The following is a 9,287-nucleotide window of genomic DNA, read 5'->3' on the forward strand; positions in this document are numbered from 1 at the left end:
CCTGATCCAGGCCATTGTCTTTGCAACCACTTGTTATGCATCAGAGAGTTGGACAATGGCTAGGGAGGACAGAAGGAGAATTGTTGCCTTTGAGCTGTGGTGCTGGAGAAGAGTAGTGAATGTACCATGGACTGCCAAGAAAACAAACAGATTTAGCCTGCAGAGGATTAAACCAAGCAACTTCTTGGAGGCAAGGATTCTGGGGCTTCGTCTTTGAGCATTTTGGAAGGAGGGACAGGTCCTTGGAGAGGGACATCATGCTTGGTAGGGTAGAGGGACAGCGCAAGAGGGGAAGACCCTCTATGAGATGGATTGATTCGGTGACTGTGGTAATCGGGATGGGTGTGTCAGAAGCAGTGCGATTGGCACAGGATAGAGCAGGGTTTAGGGCTGTTGTGCATAGGGTCGCTATGAGTCGCAAATGACTCAACGGCATATAACAACAACAACAACACGTGTTTGTATGAGATAATCTAGATGCATAACATTATCTGGGAGGCTGGGCTCTATGAGGAGAAATGTGGCATCAGGATTGTAGGAAGACTCATCAACAACCTGCATTATGCATATTACACAACCTTGCCTACTTCAGCTGAGGAGGACCTGAAGAGTTTCAATATACATTGAAGCTCAACATCAAGTAGACAAAGATTTTCACCACTGGGTCAACTGGCAACATCATGATGGATGGTGAAGAGACTGAGATTGTTTACTGCTTAGTCTGTGTGGCTCCACAATTAACACTATTGGCACCAGCAGCCAGGAAATAAGAAACAAATTGCATTGGGAAAATCCTCTCTTAGAGACCTCTCCAAAGCACTGAAGAGTAACAACGTCAGTCTGGAGACTAAGGCACATCTGATCTAGGCCATAGTCTTTGCAATTACTTTCTATGCTTCAGAGAGTGGGACAATGACTAGGGATGAAAGGAGGATTTATGCCTTTGAGCTGTGGTGCTGAAGAAGAGTTATAGAATATACCCTGGACTGCTAGGAGAACAAACAGGTTCATGCTAGAGGGTGATATCAGGCTATTTCTTGGAAGCAAGGATTCTGAAGCTTCATCTGACCTACTTTGTACATGGAGACTGGTTGTGAGGTTGGAAGGACAGCACAAGAGAGGAAGACCCTCAGTGAGATGAATTGATTCAGAGACTGGGAGTAGATGTGTCAGAGACCATAAGATTGGCACAGGATAGAGCAACTTTAGGGCTTTTGTATATAGGTTTGCTATGAATCACATGAGACTCTATGGCACATAACAACAGAAACAACAAACTTGTTTGTTGACTCATAGAGAGCTCTTGTGGCCTAGTGGCGAGAAGCTGTGCTGCAATCTTCAAGGTGTGTGGTTTAAACCCACCAGTTTCTCCACGGGAGCAATGCCCTCCTGAGCAATTAACTGCCTCCGAATATCCACCGGAGGGTTAACAATGGGTCAGTTCCAGCTCGATGATACACAACAGTACTATTTTACATGAGATGAAAACTGTTACTAGTACAGTGTATTCTGAGATTTCTGGGTGCAACGTAAAAGACGAAAGCCCAAACATACAAGTGAATAATTTTGTCCGTTTAGAATTAATGCCTTTCAACAGATCTAGTTCGTGGAATCATTATAATTTATGGAAATTGAGAATGGAGATCAGAATCCCGCTTCTGTTGAGAAGTCAGTTGACTCATCCTCTTTCCTCTACAGAAAATCTTTTCTTTCATTGAATCTTTGTTCTTGAAATATTTGGTTTTTAGCTGTTATAATGTGGACTTGTTTAGAGTTATTGGGTGACCACCAACAGTTTTCCTTGGTCTTGACTGCATACAATCCCACAGAGCACAGCATCTGAATAATTTTCATCTTCTTGTGAAAACAAGTAAATACTCTACCGGTTAGATTCCAAAGGTCCCAACCCCATTCTTTCATTTAGAAAGAGAGATCAAACCACTTTATCTCCGAACACCAAGAAGATCCAGAGAAGTATTAACAATGCGGCCATTAAAAAAATATACATAAAGCCTACACCAAACACTTTATTGCACATTCTGATTATTTCTCAGTAGGAAATAGTAAGTCCTCTTATCAGGCTGACAAAAATCTAGCCTCCCTCCCTCCCTACTCCAAATTCCTAAAACCATGCCATAGTTTTATTTTAGGAAGATAAAAATGAAAATATTTACAAGTGGGAATAAAAGAAACAAGAAACTCCTAAGTATTAACGTGAAAAACATCTTGCTAATTATTCAGCCTTTGAAATTCTTTACCTGAGGTCAGTCTATGCAAAGGGAAACTATGTTTAAGCACTTGCTTTTCTAAGACTCCTCATGAAATGGAAAAGATGTTTGTCAAAATTAAACATTTGAGATGATGTTCTTGTTGAAAATGATACTTGTCACAGTACGATTGTCAACAACAAGGGAGAGTTAACGCAAGTATGTCTGAGTTGTATTCCATCAGTGTCACACAGCGTGTTGGGTAAAATCCACTCTTCTAACATGTTATATTTCTATTGTCCCTTCATCCTCATGGGTTGCTGCGCTGAAAAGAAGGAAAGGATTGCCAAGCTGTGATCTGAGGAAATAGAAGGATTGGAAGTCATTCTTTCAATCTATTATTATAAAACAAAACAAAACAAAACAAAAAACCAAAACCAAACCCAGTAAAAAGCACTCAAAAAGATTAAGCAATTGGCAATTCAACTATTGACAATGCCCACTGTTCGGGGAGCAAAGGTGACTTAGATGATTCTACCCTGCTGTCATAATCTCCCAAATGTTTTCATGCCACTGCTTCAGATGGAAGCTGTTAAGGAAACCAGCTTGGGACATGAAGGCTGTTTTTCTTCTCCTTTTTTTCCTGCCCAGAGCTATTGCCTTCTACTAATTTGGCTTCTTCTTTGGGGACTCTGACTGGTCAGTAAGTGCTGCTGGAGAATCTGAGGCTTGCCTGGGGAGGGAACTGGAAGGTCACAGACCATGAAGATCTCACCCAGCAGGGGTCTACTTATGTGTGTCTACTGGGGGTTGTGAAGAATGTTGCTCATGAATGTTAGCACTGCTGCTTCTGAAATCAAATGTTTTCTTCAGAATAGAATATTACTTTATTCTGGGTCTCTGCAGGGTTTCTGTGGCATTGGGCTTTGTTTGAAAATCAAAGAATTCTCCAATGACAAGCTTAGCTATTAAAAAAATAAATTAAAAACCCAAGTGCTTTCGATATTATGAAAGCAAGTCACAAATGTCTCTGGTTTGCATCTGAGGGGGAGGGGAAAATAAGAGAGACTGAATGTTATTTTAGCATCAAGGACAGCTGTCACCTAATTGGGTTAATTCTCCCTACAAAGAAACTCTAAGCAATGGAAAATGCCAAGGTCTATCATGTTGAAGGTTAAATTAAGATATAATGCACTCTAGATAGTTTATGGTGCAATTGGTCTGTTTTTCTTACTTTTTAGGGGGTGCACAATTGTAAAGAGAAAGGTGAATGTCTTTGTTTAGGCTGGTTAGTCCCATCAATTAAGTTTTATTGGGCCCATTTCCTGGAGAGTTTTTCCTCAAGTGTAATATAGTTTCCTTTTACGCATTGGATAGATCATCCTTTTGCTGTCTCATTTGCCACTGCATCAGCTTTGTCAATACCTGGAAATAACGTTACCCCTAGAACAGAGTTATAATTCTGTAATCTGCTGTGGATATGGATGGTCAGAGGCATTCTTCCTGTTAACTCTCATCAGGAAATAAACATGGAATTTATCACTGTTGCCAGAAAGGTTAAAGAAAGGGAAGAAGATCTTGAGCTGTACACTCGAATCAAGCCTTGTTGCTGTCATTAGAAGAGAACATGCTACAGCACCTTAGAGAATTATAGTGTTTGCCTTGGGCAGGAAATGTGGCTCTGGAGCTCCAGAAAGCAAGGCCTCAACTCACACTCTGAACAAGGCAGTTCTGTTTCCTCACAAGGCATAGAAGTAAGTCAACAAGAATAATAATGGATGACATCGACTGAAAGGTTATTGTGTGACAGGCTTTCTAACTACTTTAAATATATTTAATCCTCATAAAAATAATTTTTTATGCGGATCAACTGAATTTTAAAGAGGTTTAGAAACATGGGCAAAGTTGTCCAATTAATAATGGAAAAACAAGGGGATTAATGTTCAGTGATAAGATTCTTGCCTTTTATTTAGGAGATTGTCCCAAGATTGAAATTGCATTAATTAGTCCCCATACACAGCCATCCTCTTTCTGTCAGTGGAGAGACATGCCTTGTAAAAAGTGCAGCCAGAGTGCTTCTTAAAAGCAAAGCTCCATCTATCATACTTTGGACATGTTGCTAGGAGAGGCTATTCCTTGGAAAAGGATAACATACTGGAAACATGGAGGAACAGCGAAAGAGATGAAGATCCCCAACAATATGGGGGAAAGAACTGCAACAATGAGCTGAAGTGTGTCAAAGATGATGAGAACGGCACAGGATAGGACAGGGTTCACGACTGTCCCTCACAGGGTCAGTATGAATTGTACTCAACTTGATGGCACCTAACAACAACAACATGATGCAGGGTAGATTTCTGTGGAGCTTACAGACTATTAATACAGATTAAGAAGAAAGGCTTAATCATCTCCTTCTGAAAATCAGTCCTTGAGAATTCTATAGATCATAATGATTCAACTTACAACTGACACATAGCTAGCAGCCTTTTTGTCATGAGTTAGAACCAACATGTTGACCACAAATAAAGTGGGAAAATGAGGATTTGAACCCAAGCAATCTTTTCTCTAGTTTGCACATGTTACCAAAAGAGAGAGCTCTCTTTTTATAGGACCAACTTCTATCAAATCTTACTGAATCTGCTCTGAATATCAATCAGTGGAGAAGACACAGACACTACAAAGAGGGGGGGACATTAATTAATTTCCCTTTCTCTCATGGCTGTTGAGTCAGAATTGACTCCTACCTGAGCTTTCATTGGCTTCTTACCACTTGTGCATCTTTCTCCTGTGTAGCTGCCTATGGATCTGAATCATCACAGGAGTGCAGTCTCTGGATGAGTCCTTCAGGCTGTACCACCAACTTGAGTTGATTCAGTATTTTGAAACAAACACCAAGTACTGGATACTAACTAAACAGCACAGCATCAAAAAAAAATTTAAATATCTGCACCTGTAAGAACTTCAGTCTGACAAACCAGGTAGCATAATATTGTGATAGTTGTTTTCTATTTGTGAGTATGTTTGAAAGACGAAAAGAGGCACAGTCCATGATCATTTCTTGTCATGTTTCTGTTTTAGTGATTGTTATTGGGTACTGGTGAGTCAATCCTATGAACAGCAGACCTGAACCTTCTCCTAAACTTGTGACATCTTCAACATTTTCACTATATCAAACCCATTGTTGTATTCACTATGCCGATCCATCCAGTTAGAGGTCTTCCTCTCTTTCTCTGATTCTTTTCATTTCCAGACGTGATGTTTTTTTCCAAGGACTGGTCCTTCCTGACAACATGTCCAAAGTATGTGAGATAAAGTTTCACCATCCCTGCCTTTAAGGGACACCTTGTTTGTATTTCCTTCATGACATATTTGTTTGTTCTCTTGGTAGTTGATGTTATGTTCAATATACTTTTTTAACACTGTAATTCAAAGGCCTTGATTTTTCCGTCATCCTTATTCATTTTCCAACTTAAAATCCCCAAGAATTAATTGAAAATACTATAACTTGGTAAGAAGTTGTGCTGCAATCCCAAAGGTACATGGTTTGAATCCACCAGCTGATCTGTGGGATTTAACAACTTCTTAAAACCCACTGAATGGTTAGCTATGTGTCAGTTCAGATTCAGCGGCACACAGTAACAACACGGCTTGTATTATGTATATTTTAGTCTTTAAATTGAGATTGTTGCTTTTTATTATTTTGGAGAAGTCCTTAGCAACCAATTCCTTCAGTATCAATATCCTCAGTCAAATGTCTTTTGATTTCTTTGCTGCTATCAACAAGAGAGTTGATTGTGTTCAAGTAAAGTGAAATCATTAACAACTTTGATCTTTCCTTTATCATAATGTTTCCTATTGATCCAGCAGTGAGAATTTTTGTTTTCTGATGCTGAGATAGAGCAGATATTTAAAGCTATCGTTTTTTATTTTCCTTAAGTGCTTCAAATCTTTTTCTGTGAGTAAAGTTGTGGTAGGGAGTACCAGAAAAATGTCTATCTTTTTTTCATTGATTATGCAAAAGCATTTGACTGTGTGGATCATAACAAACTGTGGCTGACTCTGAGAAGAATGAGAATCCTAGAACACTTGAACGTGTTTATGCGAAACCTATACTTGGACCAGGAGGCAGTTGTCAAAACAGAGCAAGGAAACACTGCATGGTTCAAAATTGGGAAGGGTGTACACCAGGGCTGTATCCTGTCTCCGTACCTTTTCAATCTTTATGCAGAACAGGTTATCCGGGAGGTTTGACTCTACGAGGAGAAATGTGGCATCAGGATTAGAGACAGAATCATCAACAATATGCGTTATGCAGATGACACAACCGTGCTTGCTGAAACTGAGGAGGACCTAAAGCACTTGCTGTGGAAGATCAGGGATTACAGTCTTCAGTATGGATTGAGACTCAATATCAAGAAAACAAAGATTCTCACCACTAGGCCGATTGGCAGCAACATAATGGATGGTGAAGAAATTGAGATTATTCACAGGTTTGGTTTGCTTGAATCCACTTTTAATGTCCTGTGCTTTTAATCTGCTTTTAATGTCCTTGGCACCAGCAGCGAGGATATTAAAAAACATTGTGATGGGAAAGTCTGTATTTAAAGACATGTTGCGAGGGAAAGTCTGTGGTTAGAGACCTCTCTAAAGTGCTGAAGTGCAAAGATTTCAGTCTGGAGACTAAGATCTGCCTGATACATGCCATGGTCTTTGCAATCACTTGATATTCATCAGAGACCTGAACAATGAATGACTAGTCATGATAGAAGTAGAACTGATGCCTTTGAGCTGTGGTGTTGGAGAAGAGTATTGAATATACCATGGATTGCTACGAAAACAAACAGGTTTGTCCTGGAGAGGGTGAAGCTGGGCTGCTCCATAGACACAAGGATTCTTATGCTTTGTCTGACATACTTTGGACATGTTGCAAGGAGGGACCAGTCCTTGAAGAAGGATGTCATGCTTGGGAGGGTAGAGGGACAGTGCAGGAGAGGAAGACCCTCGATGAGATGGATTGATTCAGTGACTGGTGTAATGGGTGTAGGTGTGTCGGAGATGGTGAGATTGGCACAGGCAGGATAGGGCAGAGTTTAGGGCTGTTGTACATAAGGTTGCTATGAGTCACTGGCAACTCGATGGCACATAACAACAGCAACAACAACAACAACAACAACAACAAATTTGCAGTAAATTCTGCTTCAGGGTCACAGCTTTTCCACCATCATGTATCCTAAATTAACAGATATAACATCTGATATCTCGGGCGGCGGCAGCGCGCGCAGGAGTTGATCCGGCCATGTGAGCGTGCTGCTGCTGTCTCGGGCCGTCTGCGCCGCAGCCAGCGCCATGCAGAGCTAGCTGCAAGCAAGAACGGCGGCAGCCCCGCGCTTAACAACCCGCGGAGGAGAGGCAGCAAGCGGGTGCTGCTCATTTTCCTGGACCTCTTCTGCCTCTTTATGACGGGCCTGCCCTTCCTAATCATCGAGTCAAGCACCATCAAGCCTTACCATCGAGGGTTCTACTACAGTGATGAGAGCATCAAGTACCCGCTGAAAACTGGCGAGACGATAAACGATGCTGTGCTCTGTGCTGTTGGGATCGTTATTGCCATCCTGGCGACTATCACAGGGGAATTCTACCGGATCTACTACCTGAAGAAGTCCCGGTCAACAATTCAGAATCCCTATGTGGCAGCGCTCTACAAGCAAGTGGGTTGCTTCTTCTTGGGCTGTGCCATCAGCCAGTCCTTCACAGACATTGCCAAAGTGTCCATAGGACGCTTGCGTCCTCACTTCCTGAGTGTCTGTAACCCAGATTTCAGCCAGATCAACTACTCCCAGGGCTACATCCAGAACTACAGATGCAGAGGAGATGACAACAAAATCCAGGAAGCCAGGAAATCCTTCTTCTCTGGCCATGCGTCCTTTCCATGTACACCATGCTGTATTTAGTGCTATACCTGCAGGCTCGCTTCACTTGGTGAGGCGCCCGCCTGCTCCGGCCCCTCCTGCAGTTCACGCTGCTCATGATGGCCTTCTACACGGGCCTGTCACGCGTCTCTGACCACAAGCACCATCCCAGTGATGTCCTGGCAGGATTCGTTCAAGGGGCCCCGGTGGCCTGCTGCATAGGTTTCTTCGTGTCTGACCTCTTCAGAACAAGACGACGCTCTCTCTGCCTCCACCTGCTATCAGGAAGGAAATCCTCTCTCCTGTGGATATCATTGACAGCAACAACCACCACAACATGGTGTAGGTGCCACCCACCTCTCGAGCTGTTTCTGTAAAATGACTGCTGACAGCAATTTCTTGCTGCTCTTCAAGCTCATCAGACAGTAGAATGTAGGGGGGGGGGAACAAAGAAACTGTCTTTGCCTGACTGATTTTAAAAAGGAAAAAAAAAAATTTAAAAAGGTGTCTTACTTTGTGGCCTTCCAAGATAGGTAGTGTTCACCTATGTGGAAACAACAGCAAACTAACACCAAGTGCGGGAACCCTGGATGTGCAATTGGTTTAAGTGTTCATGTTCTAGTGAACACAAGCTCGTTCTGGAATAAACACTAAAATGATTTGAGGAGTGTGTTGGTCACCTTTGTGACCCAAGGAATCCCAGGCCTGTGAGGAAAGAGCAAATTGACATTGTAATACATGATGCCAGAAATAGCACTGAATCAAGAAAATAGCCATTGGTAGCGGGTGGAGGAGGGGCTCCCCTCCTGCCTCTCTATCTCCACCCGACTCTATTCTTTACTGTGACTTTGGTTCAAGAAGTTAGTTTAATGTTTTTCAGACAAAAGGAAGAGCAAGCTTGCTCAAGCGCATTATTCCTAAATCCAGATTCCCAGTCCTGAGGCCTTATCGCTTCCCCTGCCCACAGGCCTGTAACCACAGTCCCTCACTGTAGTGATTAGGAGACTCTTTGTGGATGAGCAGATTTCACAAATAGCACAATTTCAGGAGCGATAGAGGCCACAGCCCCTGATTTGTCTTCTGTTGACACATCAGCCTGTGATGTTGAGCTGAGAGTCACAGGATGCTGATGATGTGCACACCAATCACAGGGCACTCGCACACTCTTAGA

General features: G+C 42.2%; 1 pseudogene; it reads left to right on the plus strand.

The window, feature by feature from the left end:
- Window positions 1-8,462, plus strand: part of LOC102843119 — a 10,975-nt pseudogene extending 2,513 nt beyond the window's left edge.
- The last annotated feature ends 825 nt before the right edge of the window (window positions 8,463-9,287 follow it).

The sequence above is a fragment of the Elephantulus edwardii genome, unplaced genomic scaffold, assembly GCF_000299155.1.
Source record: "Elephantulus edwardii isolate Elephantulus edwardi_28Jun2011 unplaced genomic scaffold, EleEdw1.0 scaffold00393, whole genome shotgun sequence".
Taxonomy (NCBI): Eukaryota; Metazoa; Chordata; class Mammalia; order Macroscelidea; family Macroscelididae; genus Elephantulus; species Elephantulus edwardii.